We start from the raw sequence: 17,974 nt of genomic DNA on the forward strand, positions 1-17,974 counted from the left end.
TAGATGCAGTAAAAACTTTGACAAAATTCCACACCCATTTATGATTAAAACTCTTCAAAAAATGGGCATAGAAGGAACCTACCTCAACATAGTAAAGGCCATATATGATAAGCCTATAGCAAACATTATTCTCAATGGTGAAAAACTGAAAGTATTCCCCCTAAGATAAGGAACAAGACAAGGGTGTCTACTTTCACCACTATAATTCAACATAGTTTTGGAAGTCCTAGCTACAGAAATCAGAGAAGAAAAAGAAATAAAAGGAATCCAGATCAGAAAAGAAGTAGAGCTCTCACTGTTTGCAGATGACATGATACTGTACATAGAAAACCCTAAAGATAATATCAGAAAATTACTAGAGCTAATCAGTGAATTTACTAAAGTTGCAAGGTACAAAATCAATACACAGAAATCACTTGCATTTCTACATACTAACAATGAAAAATCAGAGAAATTAAGGCATCAATCCTATTCACCATTGCAACAAAAAGAATTAAATATCTAGGAATAAACTCAGCTAAGGTGACAAAAGAACTGTACACAGAAAATTATAATACACTGATGAAAGAAATCAAAGATGACATAAACAAATGGAGAGATAGTCCATGTTCCTGGATAGGAATAATCAATATTATGAAAATGACTATACTACCAAACACAACCTACAGATTCAATGTGATCCCTATCAAATTACCAATGGCATTTTTCACAGAACTAGAACAAAAAAATTCACAATTCATATGGAAACACAAAAGACTCCAAATAGCCAAAGCAGTCTTGAGAAAGAAGAATCAAGCTAGAGGAATCAACCTCCCTGACTTCAGATTATACTACAAAGAGTCATCAAAACAGTATGGTACTAGCACAAAAACAGAAATATAGACCAATAAAACAAGATAGAAAGCCCAGAAATAAACCCATGAAATCTATGGGTACCTTATTTTTGACAAAAGAGGCAAGAATATACAATGCGGCAAAGACAGTCTCTTTAATAAATGATGCTGGGAAAACTGGATGGCTACATGTAAAAGAATGAAAATAGAACACTTCCTAACACCATACACAAAGATAAACTCAATATGGATTAAAGACCTAAATGCAAGACCAGAAACTAAAAAACTCTTAGAGGAAAATATAGGCAGAAAACTCAATGACATAAATCAAAGCAAGATCCTCTATGAATCACCTCCTCAAGTAATGGAAATAAAAACAAAAGCAAAAAAGTGGGACCTGATTAAACTTAAAAGCTTTTGCACAGCAAAATAAACTATAAGCAAGGTGAAAAGACAACCCTCAGAATGGGAGAAAATAATAGCAAATGAAACAACTGACAAAGGATTAATTTCCAAAATATACAAGCAGCTCATACAACTCAATGCTAGAAACTCAAACAACCCAATCAAAAAGTGGGGAAAAGACCTAAACAGACATTTCTCCAAAGAAGACATACAGCTGGCTAACAAACACAAGAAAAGATGCTCAACATTGCTCATTATTAGAGAAATGCAAATCAAAACAACAATGAGATATCACCTCACATCAGTCAGAATGGCCATCAGCAAAAACTCTACAAACAATTCATGCTGGAGAGGGTGTGGAGAAAAGGGAATGCTCTTGAACTGTAGGTGGGAATGTAAATTGATACAGCCACTATGGAAGATGGTATGGAGATTCCTTAAAAAACTAGGAATAAAATCACCATATGATCCTGCAATCCCACTCCTAGGCATATACCCTGAGGAAACCAAAATTGAAAGAGACACATGTATCCCATTGTTCATTGCAGCACTATCTACAATAGCTAGAACATGGAAGCAACGTAGATGTCCATCAACAGATGAATGGATAAAGAAGCTGTGGTACGTATACACAATGGAATATTACTCAGCCATAAAAAGGAACGCATCTGAGTCAGTTCTAATGAGGTGGATGAACCTAGAGCCTATTATACAGAGTGAAGTAAGTCAGAAAGAGAAAGATAAATATTGTATACTGATGCATATATACAGAATCTAGAAAAATGGTACTGAAGAATTTATTTTCAGGGCAGCAGTGGAGAAACAGACATAGAGAACAGATTTATGGACATGAGGAGAGGGGAGGAGAGAGTGAGATGTATGGAGGGAGTAACATGGAAACTTACATTACCATATGTAAAATAGTCAATGGGAATTTGCCGTATGGCTCAGGAAACTCAAACAGGGGCTCTGTATTAACCTTGAGGGGTGGAATGGGGAGGGAGATGGCAGGGAGGTTCAAAAGGGAGGGGATATATATACACCTATGACTGATTCATGTTGAGGTTTGACAGAAAACAACAAAATTCTGTAAAGCAATAATCCTTCAATTAAAAAATAAAATAATTGAAGAAAAAAATAATGATAATAGAAGCAAAATAAAAACAACAAAAATAGTAAAATGGCATCCCAGTTTTCTGTTAATTTAACATTAGTCCTGATTACTCACTAGTTTGAGCTCATCTTCATACGGTCCTGGCTCTCTGAATTTCCTCTTCGATGTGGGATCTATTCATACTCTTTGCCTATCTTTCTATTTGACTATTATTTGTCATTTTAAAAATAACTTCTAGGAAGAGTCTTTGGTCTGACATATATGCTAGTATCTTCTACCAGGATGTGGCCTACATTTACCCTTTTCACGGGATCTTTAGTCATTCAGATCTCTAACTTCAAGTAGTCCAATCTGTTGGTCCTTCCTTACTCTGATGTCATAAAGACATCCTCCACTATCTTTATCTATCATCCATGTTGAAACTGTATTTCCTACATATAGTTAAAAAGCTTTCTTTTTCACATATGCTCCTGAATACAGCTTTTAAAAATTATTTTTTATTGGCGTATAGTTGCTGTACAAGGTTGTGTTAATTTCCACCATAGAGCAAAGTAAATCAGCTGTATGTATACATATATCCCCTCTTTGTTGGATTTCCTCCCACTTAGGCCACCACAGAGCACTGAGCAGGGTCCCTGACTATACAGTATGCTCTCATCACTTATGTATTTTATACATAATGTCAATAGTACATATATGTCAATCCCAGTCTCTCAGTTCATCCCACCCCTCTGAATACATCTTCAATAAAAAGAAATGGTATAAGGTAATAACCTAGTTTAATTTTTCAACAGAAATATCAATGAAAAATATCTATCAATGAAAGAAAGAATGACAATCCCACCTCCATCATATGCCAAGTTCTCATGCGTATGAGCACTCTGCCAAGCTATCTATTCTGTTCTATTTGATGTATTTGCCTATCCCTGTGCTAACTCCAAAATCCAAACTGTGTCATTTGCTAAACTCTGTTTTATAAATCAGTATATAGGCAAATCCTTTTTTTTTTTTGCTTTTTACTTGTTTATTTCAGAATTTCAGAATTTTATGGCTATTTGTGCAATGTTACATTTGCATCTGAGTTTTAGAATCTGTCAAATCTCACACACACACATCATTAACATAACTCTACAGTATTGAAACATCTAATATGTACATTTAAATAAACATAGCATTATCTCACTAATTATTCAGGTCTTCTTTATCTCTCAATAATGTTTATATTTTCTCCATAATGATTTTATAGATTTTTCTTACATTTATTCCAAAGAACCATATCATTTTAGTTGATATTATGAAAAATACTCTATTACATTTTTAATGGGCTATTTCTCTATTTCTGGTATATATGAGGAAGAGAAGCATTATCACAAATTCTAGAGTTGGTTCACCTTGATTTCATCACGTACTGTTAGCATGGACAAATTCTTTAAACTCTCTGAGACAGTTTTCTCAAATTTTAAATGGGAATAAAACAGTGCTACCTCAAGGTGGTTGTGAGAAGCAAGTTAGTTAATATACACAAAATGCCTGGTGCATAAAAATTCAGTGTAAATGTTAGCTTTTATTATTAATATTATAAGAATATTATCAATTTGCATAAATTGATTTTATATCTGGCGGCTTTGCAAATTCTCTTGTAAGTTCAAAGAGTTTGCAGGCTATCTTCAATTTCATTTCAATAATGATTTAACCTACAAGTAAGAACAAACTTAGTTTCTTCCTTCTTCTTCTTTATACCTATAAATATGTCTCTTTCTTGTCTTACTGTATTATCCAAGACTAACAGATTCATGATAAGTGGAATAGGAAATAGGAACATACCTGTCTTACCCTCTTCAAAAGATATATTCTAAAGTTTCTCCTTTAAGATTTATGTTGCCATAATTTTTTGTTAGATACTCTTTATCAAGGTAAGGAAGACCCATTGCATTCCTAGTTTGATGTGTGTTCTTATCATGAATGAGGCTTGATACAGATACTTAGATTTTCCTTCAATTAACCCCTACACTGCAGTTTACAAGGAACATTTAGCAACAATATATGTTGGGCCAGAAGTCAGAAAATGATAGCTTAGACAACTTGTTTTGCAGAAAAATTTAAAAAAATAGAAAGCTTATCAGAACACAGCCACACCCATTTGATTACATATTATCTGTGGTTGCTTTCAAATTATAATGGCAGAGCTGAGTAGTTGACAGAGAACAAATGGCCCACAAAGCTTGAAGTATTTACCATCTGGCCCTTTACAGAAGATGTCTGCCCACTCCGACATATACCAGATTAAATCTAACAATTTTCACCCTACATTGAGGGTCTGGGGAATAAGCAGGGAAGCAGGCCAAAGTGCCTTTTTTTAAACAAATATCCTATATTTAATGAATATATATGGAATTGAGAAAGATGGAACAGATGAATCTATTTGCAGGGCAGGAATAGAGATGCAAACATAGAGAATGGACTTGAGGACACGCAGGGAAAGGAGACCGTGGGACAAGTTAAGGGACTAGCACTGACATATATACACCACCATGCGTAAAACAGCTAGCCAGTGGGAAGCTGCTACAGACAACAGCGAGCTCAGCTCTGTGCTCTGTGATAGAGGGTGGGATGGGGGTTGGGATGGGAGGCTCAAGAGGGAAGGGATACATGTATAGTTACAGTGGACTCACATTGGTGTACAGCAGAAACCAATGTAACACTGTAAGCAACTACCCTCCAATTGAAAAAAAAAAAAAAAGTCCCTTTTCTAGCTCTCTAATCTCTGTTACTAACTCTCATGTCTATGGTTCTCTTTCCTCTTCTCTCTCCTTCCCTCTTTCCTTTCTCCCTTCTTCTTTTGTTCTTTTTTTTAAATTGCCATCCTATGTTTTTTAAAAGCAATGCAAGATCTCTTCCACTCATTAAATCAAAAAGAAAACTGACCATTTCTTCAATATCCAGTATGAGCCAGATGCTGTACTAAATTTCTTCATTCAAAATTCAGTCACACAGTACATATTGAACACTACATACACCAGGTACTGTTCTAAGTGCTTGAAACATATCAGTGAACCAAACAGAGATTACTGCTCTCATGAAGCTTCTTTAACAGAGGGAAGCAAACAATAAAAAAGAGAGCAAATAATATATAATGGAAGAAGAGTAGATAGAGGAGGGGATGGGGGTCGGAGAGGGAGCAGGAGTAGAGTACTGACCAGGTGATCAGAAGCCCTGGAGAAGATGCCATCTGAACACACCCTGAAGGAGGCAGAGGGGTCCCAAAGGCCCACGGCCAGTGTTCCTAGTGTGATCAGGGAACACCAAGGAAGCCAGTGCTGCCGGGACAGATGTAGCAGAAAGGAGATGAGACCAGAGAGCTTATAGGGACCAAATGTTGGAGGCCCTGGTAGGCCTGGTTGTTGTTCAGTCACTAAGTTGTGTCCAACTTTTTGTGACCCCATGGACTGCAGCACGCCAGTCTTCCCTGTCCTGCACTATCTCCCAGAGTTTGCTCAAACTCATGTCCATTGGGTGGGTGATCCAAACCCAGCCATCTCATCCTCTCTCACCCCCTTCTCCTCTTGCCCTCAATCATTCCCAGCATCAGGGTCTTCTCCAATGAGTCAGTTCTTCATATCAGGTGGCCAAAATATTGTAGCTTCAGCTTTAGCACCAGTCCTTCCAGTGAATATTCAGAGTTGATTTCCTTTAGGATTAACTGGTTTGATCTCCTTGCAGTCCAAGGGACTCTCAAGTCTTCTCTAGGACCACAATTCGAAAGCATCAATTCTTGGGCACTCAGCCTTCTTTATGGTCCAACTCTCACATCTATACATGGCTACTAGAAAGACAAGAGCTTCAACTATATAGACCTTTGTTGACAAAGTGATGTTTTCACTTCTTAATACACTGTCTCAGTTTGTCATAGTTTTCCTTCCAAGGAACTAGTGTCTTCTAATTTCATGCCTGCAGTCACTGTCCACAGTGATTTTGGAGAAGAAAATAAAATCTGTCACTGCTTCCACTTATTCCCCTTCTATTTGCCATGAAGTGATGAGACAGGAGGCCATGATCTTAGTTTTCTGAATGTTGAGTTTTCAGTCAGCTTTTTCACTATTATCTTTCACCCTCATCTTTGCTTTCTGCCATTAGAATGGTATCAGCTGCATATCTGAGGTTGTTAATATTTTCTCCTGGCAATCTTGAATCCAGCTTATGATTCATCCAGCCCAGAATTTCACATGATGTACTCTACATAGAAGTTAAATAACAGGGTGACAATATACAGCCTTGACCTACTCCTTTCCCAGTTTTGAACCAGCCAGTTATTCCATGTCCAGTTCTAACTGTTGCTTCTTGACCTACATACAGGTTTCTCAGGAGACAGGCAAGGTGGGCTGTTATTCCCACCTCTTTAAAAATTTTCCACAGATTGTTGTGATCCATAGTCAATGACTTTTACGTAGTCAATGAAGCAGAAGAAGGTGTTTCTCTGGAATTCCCTTGCTTTCCCTATGATCCAGTGTTTGTTGGAAGTTTTATCTCTGGTTCCTTTGCCTTTTCTAAATTCAGCTTATACATATGGAAGTCCTCATTTCACATACTGTTGAGCCTAGCTTAAAGGATCTTGAGCATTACCTTGCTAGCATGCAAAATGAGCACAACTGTATGGTAGTTTGAACATTCTTTGGCATTGTTCTTCTTTGGGATTGGAATGAAAACTGATCTTTTCCAGTTCTGTGGCCACACTAGGCCACAGTAGGCCTTACTCTGATGCAAATAAGGAGCCACTACAGGACTGTGAGCAGAATTAAGTCTTCTGGTTGATTTTTAAAAGATCACTCTGGCTTTTAAGGTGAGGACCATAGTAGAAGCTGCAAGGCTATCCTAGAGGCGATTATAATACTGAGGGAGAGGTCATGTTATTTAATCCCCAGAGTTTGTGTCATTTAATCCTCAGGACTAAATGGATGAGATGATGATTCTTATTGTTTTTACATGAAGACTCATATCTTTTCATGGATGAGGAAACTAAGGCCATAAAAAAGATAACTGCCAGGTCACACATCTACTAGAAAGCAGAGTTGGTTTAAACCTGGAGTCTGTCCAACATCAAAGAGTGATATCTGGAGTCAGACCAACCTGGACTTCACTACATGAAAGCACTTCATGAATAACTGCATATAATATAGGACATAATTATTTCCAGAGTTCATGATTTTAGATTAATCATACATTATTTTTGACTCACAACCTTTTAAATAAATCATATTTCTTTTTAAATACTTCTTGGATGCTATAGATCTAAATTTCTAGGTTTTATTCTTGATTCACTTATTGAAGAAATAAACCCAGATTTTCAAATATTAGTTTGATATTAGTTTGATTCAAATAAACTTCAGGACCCGGAGATTTATTTACTCTAGCCCTAGAAATGAGAAGCACACGATTATGTTCCTATGCCCCTATAGAGTCTCAGATTGTGTTCTTTAAAATTCACTTTACTGCTTGAGTGCTGATTCCTCTTTGTAAAATCTGCTGACTGACAGGTACCTTCCCAAGTTCAAATCCCACCTGGCACTCTGGTAAAGCTGTCTTTTGTAATATTACTGGTAAGAAAGATAGTCAGACAGAAAGGTTTACTAATGAAATGTTTCCACTCTTCTTCAGCTTCCCTGGTGGCTCAGATGGTAAAGAATCCACCTGCAATGTGGGAGACCTGGGTTCGATCCCTGGGTGGGGAAGATCCCCTGGAGAAGGGAACCGCTACCTGCTCCAGTATGCTTGCCTGGAGAATTCCAGGGACAAAGGAGCCTGGCGAGTGTCAGTCCATGGGTCGCAAAGAGTCGGATACAACTGAGCAACTCTCACTCACTTTCAGTGACAAATTGGGTGACTCCTGCAACTCAACATAAAACATAAACGACATGAACATAGTTCATGCAAATTTGATCCCTAGTCACTTGCTGTTGAGTTTTTAAACCAGCCACAGTGGCTCAGGTTTACAGGTAAATAATGTTGAGAAGTTCAAATTGGGTCTGGGATGTGTCTGTGTATATATGAACAATCAATATATGGGTTGCACTGGGTCTTAGTTGCAGCATGTGGGATCTAGTTCCCTAACAAGAGATTGAACCCGGGCCCCCTGCATTGGGAGCACAGGGTCCTAGCCACTGGATCACCAGGGGACTCCCAAGAATTTAAATCAATCAGCCACAGACATTTTTTTGTAATTACTGAGTATTCCCTAAGTACGATCTTCCCTGAGTACGATCTTAGGCCCTGGGGATTCAGTGTTGAGAATAAAAATGCCAGGACCCCTGCCCTCATTAAGCCTACAATTCTGAAGGGGAACCTAACAATAAATATTGGGTTGACTGAAAAAAAATCATTTGGGTTTTCTGTAAGATCTTATGGAAAACCCTGAACAAATTTTTGGCCAACCCAATATATAATTGGAAGTATTAGGGGCACCGCCATGAAGTAATAGGGAGGATACAGGACTGCTCTTAACATGGACCAAACCCAGCATGATGGGAAAAGGATGTTCAGGGAAGCCTGCCTACAGAAGTGATGCTTCAGCTCCACTGAAGACAACAGAGCAAGAAGAAGCACAAACAGGTGGAGGAGGAGAGGACTGTTCAAATAAAGAAAAGAATCTGTGTAAGGGCTTGATACAGGAGTGAATCCAATGGCTTAGGGGGAAAAAAGAGTGAGAAGTCTGATGTGCTTTCTGAAAACCAGGATAGACAAGGGGGTTCCATGGTGTAATGGTGAGCACTCTGGACTCTGAATCTAGCGATCCGAGTTCAAATCTCCGTGGGACCTTTCTGTCTCGTTCGATGAAAACTGGGATAGAGCGGGGACTGCAGGAGGTGGAGCTGGAGACTGGCAGGGGCCAGGTCAGGTCAGGCTAAAAGTTTAGATTTAACTCTAAGAGCAAAGAGAAGCCACTAGGGGGGATTTTGGCCATGGAGTGACACATCTAGTTCTCATTTTTTAAAGGTCAGTCCAACCACTCTGTGAAGAATAAATCAGAAGAGAGAACAGGAATGGAGAGCACTTAGGAGCGTACCTAATCACCCAGAGGAGAGGCTGTGGGATATGGATGGAGCCACATGGGGGCAGGATGGTGGACAAAGGTGACAGATTCAAGTCAGTAGGGACTGTGTAGGGGGGACAAGCAAGAAGAAGCAATGATGAGCCCTCACTTTCCAGCTGGGTGGTTGTAAGGGCCACTCACCAAGATGGGAGACATGTAGCAGCGCTTCTTCACCCCAGCTATGGATCTATGCCAAGTACCCTTTAGGGGTGAAGGAAAGTCAGAGTGAACATCTATTTCAGCACCACTTCTCTCTACCAGCCTGAATTGTTGCTTATAAAAGATTTTATTTCACTGACCTCTTCTTACTGAAGGTTTAAGAAGAGTGTCATCCTTACAGAAGAAGAGAGACAAATGTCTTTTGAGAAGAGCAGGGGAAAGTTCTGAAAAGAGGAGAGTTCTGAAGACAGAACTTACCAAAGCAGTCTGAGCACTGGGTGCAGTGCAAGAGGAGAACAGGATGCAGCTGTAATTTATAATCAGAAATATGTATTTGGTCTTCATCCCCATTTCTGGCATAGAGTTCTAAAACCCTTGTAATTTCCTGAGTGAGGAGAGCAATCAAGGTGTCTTTTGTTATGTAAACAAGGTGACTTTCCTAAATTACCTAAAAATGTGTTGCCAGCATGGCTGGCCAACCAAGTGATGAAAAGGTTGGAACTTCCAGCCCCATCTCCTGACCATTGGGGAGGGAAGAGGGGCTGGAGATTGAGTTCAATCACCAATGGCCAATGAATTAAGTCAATTATGACTATGTAATGAAGCCACCATAAAAACCCCAAAAGGATGGGCTTTGGAGAGCTGCCATGATGGTGGACACATGGAGATTTGGGTAGCATGGTGCACTTGGAGAGAGTATGGCTGTCCCTTGCCCTTTCTTCATGTCTTGCCCTATGCATCTTTTTCCATCGGACTGTTCCTGAGTTATATTCTTTAATAACAAATCAGTAATCTAGTAAGTAAAATGTTTCTCTGAGTTTTATGAGCCACTCTAGCAAAGTAAGGAAACCCAAGGAGGAAGAGGTTATGGGTATCTCTAATCTATAGCCAGTTGGTCAGAAGTACAGGCAACAACCAGGGCTTGCAACTGACATCTGAAATTGGGGGCTGGTGGAGTGATTTAGTAATGAGACTGAGCCCTTAGCCTGTAAAATGTGAATCCATCTCCAGGTTGATAGTGTCAGATTTGAACTGAACTGACAACAGACTGGTGTCCTGAGAACTGCTTGGTGCTGTGTGAGAAACCCCCTCAACACCCAAGCTGAAATAGGGTGCTCAGAATACCAAAAGAGATAGAAACTGGAGTAGACCTCAAGAGGAATGCAACTGAGCCAAAGGCGGTACACAGGGAAGAACATTCTGATTACAACTTTGCTGAGATCTGACAGTGTTCTAATTGTAACTTTTGTTTTCCTTCCTTGGTATGGGTGATGTACCTATTGATTACACAATAAAGATAACAGGGGAAGGAAGGGAGGACTGCTTTTCTCATTCAAATATCTTTTTAAAGCCTTCTTCCTGGTTCCAAACACCCAAAAGGGAATATAGAATTTGCAGTTAAAGGAAAGTTGTTTCTGAACATGATTAAATGCTCTTCATCATCCTTTCACACAAAAGCTTGCAAATACCAAGTTATCTGATTATACAATCAAATCATTTCTACTTTTAAATTATATCCTAGGTTATATAATATACTAATCATGATCAAATATTTTGCAATACTACAAAGGAATCTGAACAATCAGTTGGAACTTCCTATTCAATTTCTAATGGGTTTCCCAGGTGTCTCAGTGGTAAAAGAATCTGCCTGTCAATGCAGGAGATGCAGGTTCGATCCCAGGGATGGGAAGATTCCCTGGAGGAAGAAATGGCAACCCACTCCAGAATTCTTGCCCGGAGAATCCCATGGACAGAGAAACCTGTCAGGCTATAGTCCATAGGGTCGCAAAGTCAGACACAGCTGAAGTGACTGAGCACACACACATTCAATTTCTAAATATACACCCTAGTAGCTCTCAAATGTGGAACCCGGACCAGAAGCATTAATGTCTCTTGGGATTTTGTTAGATTGCAAATACATGGGTCCCACTATAAACCTACTGAATCAGAAATTCAGGACTGGGAGGGGCTAGCAGTCAGTTTAACAAGGTCTCAACATGATTCTGATATATGCTAATGTTTGAGAACCACTGTTTTAATACAGTTCTTCCCAACCTTTTCACATCTCACGCAAACATAGAAAGTGATGGTATCTGTACAATACCCCCATGTTAAGAAGATGAAGCTGCTAGTGACCTGAAGTCACCAGTCCCAGCCCTGTTCAGTACTGTGACTTGAGCAGCTCACTATAACCCTCTCACAGGCCCACCAGCAGGGCAACTCTGACTTAGAGAAACTCACATCAGTGCAAAAGGAGATACAGATGAATGATCTCTGTGGCTTCATTCCTTATAACTTTTGAAAATCAGGACTCGCCTGGATACCTATCAGCAGAGAAGAATGGAGAAACCACGGTATGTTTGTGCAATGGAATGCCATTCACAGTTACAATGAATTCACTAGAGCTACAGGTTTTAACACGGAGGAATCTCAAAACCATCATGTTAAGCCAAAAAAGCAGGTTACTAAAAAATGCATAGAGTTCTATAATGTTTATTATTAAACTTTATATATTTGATAATGTTTATTATTATTTATATTTAATGTTTGCAACATGCTGAATAACATTGGGTATTGTGTGTGGCATGTCTGTGTGAAGTAAAATCATAAGGACATGTAGAGGGATGATCTGTGTTAGTCACTCAGTCGTGTCTGACTGTTTGCGACCCATGGACTATAGCCCACCACGTTCCTCTGTCCATTATAAACAGGCCAGAATACTGGAGTGGGCCGTCATTCCCTCAGGGGATCTTCCAAGCCAGGGATCGAACCTGGGTCTCCGGCATTGCAGGCAGATTCTTCACTGTCTGAGCCACCAGGGAAGCCTAGAGGGATGAGAAGCAGCATAGTCAGGGCAGGGCTTAGCTCTGGAAAATGATGATAAAAGGAAAGCAGATCAGGGATGTATATTAATAAGGCCTCAACAATTTTAATTCTTAAAAAAAATCTAAAGACAATATAACAGCAAGTTAAATTTGACATGAGGGGGAATGGGTACCCTAGTGTTTTTTAATATTAATTTTCATACTTTTCTGTATATATGAAATTGTTCATTCAAAACTTGATAACAGGACTTCCCTGGTGGTTCAGTGGTTAAAACACCATGCTTCCACTGCAGGGGGAATGGGTTAAATCCCTGGTTTGGGAACTAAGATTTTACATAACTCATGGTGTGGCAAAAAAAAAAAAAATTAATAAGGAAAACAAAATCAGTTGGAATCTGCTATGAAATTACCTCAGTTTTAAGGCCAACTCTGATAACAGATCTTTGGTATTGGGCAGATTATTTTTCTCTCTTGGGCCCTCAGTTTCCTCATTTTGCAAAATAGAGAAGGTTGAATTCATCCTCTGTGATCTATTTTTGTCCTCAAAGAGAAAATCCCCAGCCCATTGCCATTTCAGTCTCCACACATAGACTGCAACCTCCTTAGATCTTGGTCACCGTCCAGCTGTCCGCCCTAATAGTCCCCTGTTTACAATGGCCCCACAACTGGGATGGGCAGTAATAACATATCACAAAGCGGGAAGCAGAGAACCTGTGTTCTAAGATGTATTTTTAAGGCAAAAAGAATAAAAATAAAACCAAAAAATTCTGGCCTACAGACAAGCTGTGTGAGATTTAGAAAATGACCTTGAATTTGTAAGCAACCTTTCCTTGAAGGAGAATCTTATCCGTAAGCATGGATTTCAGCAAGTGGAAGATGATTTTGAATCAACATTACAGTGACAATTCACTGCTTTATCCCTAGTCTTTTTTTTTTTTAAGGTGGTGTAATGTGTTTTATTTTTTAATTAATTTTTATTGTAGTATAATTGTTTTAAAATGTTGTGTTAGTTTCTGCTGTAGAGCAAAGTGAATTATCTATACATATATCCCCTCTTTTTTGGATTTCCTTCCCATTTAGGTCACCATAAAACACTAAGGCGAGTTCTCTGTTCTATACAGTAGGTTCTCATTAGATGTCTGTTTTACACATAGTAGTGTATATATGTCAATCCCAATCTCCCAATTCATCCAATGCCCTCTTTCCCCCCTGGTATCCATACATCCTTTCTATAGGTCTTATCCCTATTCTTTGGGTATCACTTCCACCTCCTTATCCCCCACTTTGATATCAACTATGACTCAACACAACTAACTAGATAACTTTTTCCACAAAGGAAAACTTAGCTTCTCATTTTCCATGGATTCTTTTGAACTTCCTTCAAGTCATGCCTTTGAAGAGCAATTCCTTTTCCAAATAGGTTTTTTAATTGATACTTTAAATGTGATCAACATTGTAGTAACATGGACACCATAATATTGATGAAATATGCCTACAAAGAAGGATCAATTTTAACTAATTTATTATTTACTATAAAAGATTTCAAATACATAAAAAGTATACCCACCACCAAGATGTGTCATATCTTTTTCAGTTCAGTTCAGTTCAGTCGCTCAGTCATGTCTGACTCTTTGCTACCCCATGAATCGCAGCACGCCAGGCCTCCACGTCCATCACCAACTCCTGGAGTTTACTCTAACTCATGTCCATCGAGTCAGTGATGTCATACAGCCATCCCATCCTCTGTCGTCCCCTTCTCCTCCTGCCCCCAATCCCTCCTAGCATCAGGGTTTTTTCCAATGAGTCAACTCTTCACATGAGGTGGCCAAAGTATTGGAGTTTCAGCTTCAGCATCAGTCCTTCCAATGAACACCCAGGACTGATCTCCTTTAGGATGGACTGGTTGGATCTCCTTGCCGTCCAAGGGACTCTCAAGACTCTTCTCCAACACCACAGTTCAAAAGCATCAATTTTTCAGTGCTCAGCTTTCTTCACAGTCCAGCTCTCACATCCACACATGACTACTGGAAAAACCATAGCCTTGACTAGACAGACCTTTGTTGGCAAAGTAATGTCTCTGCTTTTTAATATGCTATCTAGGTTGGTCATAACTTTCCTTCCAAGAAGTAAGTGTCTTTTAATTTCATGGCTGCAATCACCATCTGCAGTGATTTTGGAGTCCAAAAAAATAAAGTCAGCCACTATTTCCACTGTTTCCCCATCTATTTGCCATGAAGGGATGGGACCAGATGCATATCTTTTCAAGTTTTGCTAATTTGCATATCCAAATCAGCAGGCCAGGTTGAAATCACATTTTCCTCTTTGGGGTTTGTGACACCAAATCACATGTTTGAGGGTTTCAGGCCCCTTTTGAAGCATCTGTTCCATGTGATATGGTAGGACACATAACTAATGTTGACTAACTAGTAATATGAGGCAAAAACAAGCAAATCTGATTTTAGCTCTAGGATGTAATAGTCTTATGAAATTATCTCTTGGCCTCAGTTTCCTAATCTATGATATGAAAAAGTTGGACTTTGTAAGGTCCCTCCAATCTCTGAAACCCACTGGTTCCATGGAATGACCAAACAAATCTGGCCTTGTATATATAGTCTCAGTCTTAAGTTTTCAAACTTTTTGGCTGAACAATGAAAATTTCAGTAACGAATCATGTAGACTATAGCTAGAGCCAATGCAGTGTGTATACATATTTACTTATACAAAATGTATATATTTCAGATGGGAAAAATATACACTGCTCAGTTATCATGCAAAAGATTCCCCAGTCTCTATTACATGATAGCATATATTAAGGCTTACTGAATTAATTAATAGGATAAATTATTAAGCTTGTATTATAACAGGGACTATGTTAGGTACTTATGACAACTTCTCATTAATCCTTACAGCAACTCTGAGAGGCAGATGCTACCCATCTAATATACTACCTATCTGATCACAGTACTATCAAATACCAGTCAGGATTCTAAGTCTGTTTTAGTCCATTTCGATGACAATACTAATACCCCAAAGATAGACATGTGCTTGGTAAATAAGCTTTTTAAGAACTTCACCTTGTATTTCATTCTAGCAACTTCTAACCTCCATTCAACATTGACCTACAACTTAATATTTCTTACTCAAGTACTTCCCTGACATCTTCTATTATTCACTGTTATGAGGATATGCCTCTCTGGTGATGAAAAGCAAAACTAAAATAATGGAGCCTAGAACAAGAATTAGTCATTGGGACTCACCCAAACCCTATTTTCACGGAGATAAATACAGTTGACTTTTACTACCTTATGGGTGATTGACTTTGTGAATTACCTGTGGTACCTATTTTGTCTTCACCAAGCTTCTTAATATATTCTATTATGTATGCTAACTTCATAACTTTCTTTGACAGGACTAGTAGTCTGGTCAGAAAATGTAGACAATAATGTGCCCTGGATTACAACAAAACATTTGACAGAGGCTTTCATACCCAAATGAAGTAAACGGAGAAATATGGATTGAATGTTAGGACAACTAGTAATTGGATTAACAGCTATACTCAGACTAAGAAAAGAATCTCAACCTGGACAAAGAATCATGCTGCAGGGTTCTGTCCTTGACCTTTTTCTATTCCCAAATATTACCAGTGGCTTTGACGAACAGACAAGGTCCTAAAATATGAAAATGACAAAAAATTGAGTGGGATAATAAATGGATTATATAAGCCAAAATAGATTTGACAGGGTGAAGAGATGAGTCAAGTCAAAACGAATTGAAATTTAAGAGAGAGAAGTTTAAGATCCAAAAAAATAAACTTCTTAAGTACAGGATGATTTTTAAAAATGGTTTGGCAGCTACCATAAAAGAGACATAGGAACTTTGGTTGACAGTAAATTCAGTATGAATCCACAAGATGACTACCCAAAAGCTGGGGCCACCCTTAGCAATAAAAGAAATAAGCCATTTCTGCAATAACAGAATATAAGAAAAGTATCTCATAGAAGTAAAACCATAGGCTTGCTTTTCTTGGCTCTGGTAATTTACTTCCATCTTGCACGTGGATTTTGATGTTGAATCTTAAAGATACAAAGTGGTGTTGGAACTTGAAAATGTGGACAACATGGACATTCAGTTTCTCAACAGGAAGAGTCCCATGTCAGATGAAGAGACATTTTGAAAAGTAATAATAATTACTTTCAAAGATCTGTTTAGGCTGGAGGAAAGAAGGATATGAAAGCTATCGTTAATACTCTGAAGGACCCAGAGAGGTCAAATGAGAATTAGGAGGTTCAAAGAAAACCAATTGTAAGTTGACATAACAAGGAAATTTACATACAGGATGATGAGATTGTTAGTTTCCTCATGCTAGATAGACTGAGAAGGCTATTGGTGGGATACTGTACAGGGGAACCCATCAGTGAGAGTCATCTCAGTGAATCTTGGAACCCTCATGAAAATATGAAGGGAAATGAATTAACAATCTACAAGTTGCCTGAAAAAAAAAAAGACTGTTAAAGACACTCTTGTTATCAATAGTCTCAGCAAGATACGGTTTGAAATTTAAATCTGATACCCACCCACTTCCCAAATACATCATATATACACATACATAAAGAAAATATGATTCTTATCAAAATGGAATGAACAACAAAGTCTCACAAGACCAGGTTCTACTATTTGGAATTTGTAATAATTCAGAGGGGAACAGAATCAAAATTTGCCATCTCTAAGCCACCCTCTAGGGGAAAACATGTTTGCAAAGAAAACTGTTAGTGTAAACAAGACTTTGGTAGGAAAGCATGACTTACATCTAAAGTCAAGAAAACACACCATTAAAAATGGTTTATGATTTCTGTACAAATCTTTCCAATTTCTTAATGATCCATTCTTCACCTCAAGTCAGGTTGGACTTATCTGTTGAAAGTACTTTATACTTTTTAGCCGCACTTATGCTGAATACCGTACAAAGCTGAAAATAACAATTTTTATAATGCTAAAAAAACCCAGCTATCATGTGAACTGGGCATTTCCCAAGTTTAAATTAAGCCCCATTAATTTAGTTTATTATGAGGCTTTTTTTGATGATATGTGACTTGGAGTTCTTCTTATCTTACAGATAAGCAAGAAATGATGATAGACCCTTATTAACCAAAACAAAGTAATTATAATCTAGAGAGAGATAAAAGTGAGTATTATAAACAGTCTGAAACTTACAATTAAAGGATCCAACCAAAGCAAGAGAGATCACAGACAAACTGGCCATAAATTATAGAAACTGTGAGTCTGCACACAGGACCGAAAGCTGTTCAAAAGCATGACTGGCGGGGCCGCGTGGTAATGCCACATGTACTTGCATAAGACCCTGCACTTAGGGAGGCCTTGAGCTCAAAATGGCTGCACACTTGCTTGAATGCTCTGCTGTCAATGTCTTGAAAGCCGTAAAATTTTTTATTTCAGCTGATTTACAATATTGTGTAAGCTCCAGGTGCAGAGCAAAGTGCTTCAGTTAACACCTATATTTTTTCAGATTCTTTTCCAGTAGAGGCTATTTATAAGA

At 38.4% G+C, this 17,974-nt stretch overlaps 1 protein-coding gene and 1 non-coding gene across 5 annotated transcripts in view; one reads left to right on the plus strand and one right to left on the minus strand.

Annotated features, from left to right (window-relative positions):
• The window catches only part of GRM8 (glutamate metabotropic receptor 8), an 834,842-nt gene that overhangs the window by 609,929 nt on the left and 206,939 nt on the right, over nt 1-17,974 (minus strand). The gene's annotated exons all lie outside the window — the stretch shown is intronic.
• On the plus strand, nt 9,091-9,162 carry TRNAQ-CUG. The gene has a single exon. It is a non-coding gene; the product is annotated as a tRNA-Gln (tRNA).

This window comes from Cervus elaphus, chromosome 18 (genome assembly GCF_910594005.1).
Source record: "Cervus elaphus chromosome 18, mCerEla1.1, whole genome shotgun sequence".
Classification (NCBI taxonomy): Eukaryota; Metazoa; Chordata; class Mammalia; order Artiodactyla; family Cervidae; genus Cervus; species Cervus elaphus.